Source organism: Tasmannia lanceolata, unplaced genomic scaffold (assembly GCF_043159265.1).
Source record: "Tasmannia lanceolata isolate RefF3 unplaced genomic scaffold, GAP_Taslan_0.1 ptg000044l, whole genome shotgun sequence".
Taxonomy (NCBI): Eukaryota; Viridiplantae; Streptophyta; class Magnoliopsida; order Canellales; family Winteraceae; genus Tasmannia; species Tasmannia lanceolata.
Window position 1 is genome coordinate 25,484,979 of NW_027518721.1, and position 3,998 is coordinate 25,488,976.

The following is a 3,998-nucleotide window of genomic DNA, read 5'->3' on the forward strand; positions in this document are numbered from 1 at the left end:
AAAACTAGGTCCCCAATAAAACCCTATCTATTTTCTGTTTTTCTCTGTCCATGTAAAGAGGTTTGAAATTCGATTGGTAAGATTGGCTACCAATCGGTGTGGAGAGAAGGTATTTTAACATCCCAGTTCCCACTTCCCTTCTTTTTGCCCTCCTTGCGCTATCAGAGATCTCAGCTTAGCCCTGAGGTTAATACTCCAGCTCCCACTTCCCCCTCCTTGTGCGATCAGAAACCGTTGGTGACCACAAGCCATAACCATTGAGCTACAGGGTCAATACTGGCCTACCTAGGCATGGGACTAGGTGGGGCCCAGCCTGGTATGGTATGGGACAGGTTTAGCGGGCTTAATCTAATTAGTTTCATCAGGTACTAACAGACTCACTCCAGCGATGATGGATGTGCTAAACCTAGAAATCCTATGTTTCAAGGGGAACTATGATTTGAGGAAAAAAAAAAGGAATATGAACGAGCCTTGAAAAGCCTATTTCCAAAGCTTTATTGGAATGGTTGTTGCCAGATTGGTGAATTTTTAGAGTGACTTTGCTAAGAGCCTGTACACCATCGAATATTAACGTCTAGAGAGTGTAGAAGCCATCGAAGACATAACTGTATCCAGTCTAGAGCTATCCATCTGCTGGGTCACTGCCACGGGATTCATGGTCCCCACTATAACCTGATGATCCGCACCACTTTTTTGTTTTGGCTTGAGAATGTGAGGTGTTGCAGTTCAAAGTGGCTCGTGAATCCTTCCTTCCACCAGATCAATTTCTCAGACGACATAATGGGAGAGAAGCTCCTTAGCATTTTCAGATAAAACTTAGCACTGATTTAATAGGAGGTCGGGCTTTCCATATCAAACACAACTTTGTCAGCAGGCCAATTGAATGAACTTGAAAGATGGCCAAAAATTGTATTCCTACATCTTTTGCCCCATAAGAAACCACCATGGGACCACAGTGATTTAGCTCGTGCAGAAAAAAGAAGTAGGAGATAAACCTATATGTTTATACAAATAATTTCTTTGATGAAGACGACAAACAGAAATATATCAGCCTACCACTTAATTCCCACAATCACAACATTTACATCCAATCAAACCCTAATGAAACTGAGAGAAACCAGCCCATCTCACAGTCTTCCAATCCCAGTCTTGTTTTTAAAGTTGTCAAAAACTAATCAATTAAGTAGCCCTAAGTCAACAGGAGTGCCGGTGCCCTTCCCCCACTCTGCTCCTTGTATGAAATTGGCCACAGTATATTTCATGGCTTCTTTCTTGTTAATAACCTTACGACCTGGCCACTTAACTCTACCTGCAAAGGCAGCACCTGCCCCTTTATTCTTGTATTCTCCATAAACCAAGGTCTTGAGAGCAAAGTCCCCATCCCATGGCAACCATCCATCTGGATGGATCAAGTCTTCGATGGTCGACTCCATGATAATGGTTCTGGAGTACTCCTTCCAAGGTCTTCCAAGATAGCTCTTGATCGTTTTCTTCAAGGGGACGAGCTTCTTGTCTGCGCGAATGAGGCAGTTTTGTAACACAAATCCAGTGGTCTCGTGCCTATCGATCCTTCCCTGAGCGGTGACAATGTTCTGTTGGTTGTCTAAGGGTTTCCTAACAACCATGGTGCAGCTTTGGAAGATCGCAGCCGCATCGCCAAAGATGAAGTCGACAGTGCCCGTGATCACACAGCTTCGATACAAGTGGCGGTGGGTCTGAGCATACAAAGTATCTTGATAACCTTCCATCCGACAGTTCAAGAAAATTGAACGGTCGGATTGGACCCTGAGGGCCACTGCCTGGTGCTTAATTGCCCCAGCAGTGTTCCTGAATGCCATGTTTTTAGCAATGAAACCATCCCCTATGGCAGCTGCGAAATCAATGGACAAGAAAATTACGGAAATCAGATTTTAATCAGAGAGAATTCTCATCTTATCAGCCAAAATATATCATCACATTTGCATGGCATATTAGGATTGTTCATTACGATCAAGCAAGATTAGTGTAAAATCATGATCTTTGATTTGATTAGCATAACAAGGCAACCCATATTCCCATAGCTGGTAAGATTAAAGTCTTCAAAATAGAAACAAAACAAGGCTTAATAGATCGGAGGGCTAAGATCATTGGATCAAAGTGGGCTCAAGGAGAATGGGTAAGTAACGGTAAAAACATTACAAATTAATCTGTGGCTGCTGGGATTCGAGCCCAGGTCTCTACGGCCACAACGTAGAATTCTTACCACTAAACTACAGCCACTAGTTGCATACCATCTGCCAATTTATTTTAATAATAAAGTCAAGAATCTTAATTTTTTAAGGAATGTTTTACCCATGTATTTCTTTGTTTCACGTACCTAAAGTTGCTGTCTGGAAAGTCCTGGTCCCGTCAACAAAATTGTTGTTGTTTGAGGCTATTGTCTTCCTAACTCCATCTCCATAACGTTCGTCATCTTCTTCTCTACTATCACAGCCTCATTGTAGATCCCCGGTTTGACGTATATCACATACCTATCATCAAAACAAGAAAAGGCAGATTAATTTTTCTGAGTAAGGATGATCACCAAGATAAATAAAAGCCCAATTAAGTAGAAGAAGATTGATTGATGCAATTATACCTTCCCTTGTATTTATCAGGCATCATACCAAGTGCATCAGAAATGGAAGTGAAATCTCCGCTACCGTCTTTAGCCACCACCACATTTGGTTTTAATGCACCAGTAGTAGAATGCTCCGCCAACACCCTTCTCTCCTCATCCGACATCCAATCGGGGAGACCATCATCCCCTACACCCAATAGGTGGCGCTGCCGCTTAAATCCCCCTGCATGTATGTTGACCATGGAGAGGAGCGATGATGCTTCATTCGTGATTGCAAGTGCATTGCTTGTCAATTGCTTACCCGCTACAATTGCATCCTCCATTTTGGCTTTCAATCTACCCTCTGGGAACCCGTCCACACACGTCTGTTGGTACAAAATTGCTGCACTCAACCATGTTTTAAGGTCATGGGCTTTCTCAGGGAGATCCCCAATGTCATGGACGTCAAGATTCTTAACTGTCGCTCTTAGATCATCAATGGCATAACCGAATAGCTCCTTACAATCTTCCATTGCCCCTTTTATTTTTGGGTCGTTTGTTTGAAAGGCCGAAGAGCGATTGAAGGCCTTGTGGACCTCATCGATGATCACTAGAACTGCAGACTTCATAAGATCTTTGGGCTGAGCGGATGAATTGGAGCCTACTGCTTTGGACAAGCTTGACTCACACTTCTGCTTATAATCTGTGGGAGCACACATCATCTTGATTGCCTTCATCGACGATGAAATTTGGTTCGTGGACGAAGAAGAAGTAGGTTCATTGTTCTTTGAGCCATGCTTTGATTTATAAACGACGCCAAAGACTCCAGCAGCTATGAGGATGATGAGGACTAGTGCTGAGATGCCGGCAAGGGTAAGCCTCTTTCTCATCTTTTGCTTCCTTTCGGCTTTTCTACGCTCTGTTAAATGGCCAAAATCCTGAAAGGCAGACATATTTGGATCGTACGTGGAGCTAGCTTGACTTCCCTCTGCCTTACAAATCTAGGCAAGGTAGAGAGAAAGAGTGTAACCAGAATTTGATCTTAGCTCCCTCTGTTTGTTTTTATTTGAATGGAAGAGCCTTAAATTTGAAAGTTAGTTACAATTTGCGGAAATGGTTGAAGGAGATTCTAGCCGTTATAGGACATTTCCAGGGAGAATTTTACCCGTTCATTTTATTTTTTCGCATGAAATTGCAAGAGCCCACATCCTAAGTTTGACCACATGAAATTGCAAGAGCCCACATCCTAAGTTTGACCGAGTGGACTGACCTCCACTTGGTAAGTAGGGCCGAAAAGTATGGCCCATCTCTCATTTCTAATGGAACTTTGACCCACGTGATTATGTGATGAAAGTCTATTGAATTAACTGTTTGACACCACTCGTGTCTCCTTTATATTACCGCTTACCAGTAACAAAAT

General features: G+C 42.8%; 1 non-coding gene and 1 pseudogene across 2 annotated transcripts; both read right to left on the reverse strand.

Annotated features, from left to right (window-relative positions):
• Window positions 1-1,123: 1,123 nt before the first annotated feature.
• On the reverse strand, window positions 1,124-3,531 carry LOC143863249 (putative pectinesterase/pectinesterase inhibitor 45; annotated as a pseudogene). The gene is made up of 3 exons (XR_013240839.1): window positions 2,618-3,531; window positions 2,357-2,510; window positions 1,124-1,870 (listed from the first exon to the last, which is right to left on the reverse strand). The product of XR_013240839.1 is annotated as a putative pectinesterase/pectinesterase inhibitor 45 (transcript).
• TRNAH-GUG (transfer RNA histidin (anticodon GUG)) lies at window positions 2,188-2,259 on the reverse strand. Its single transcript has one exon. It is a non-coding gene; the product is annotated as a tRNA-His (tRNA).
• Window positions 3,532-3,998: the final 467 nt, after the last annotated feature.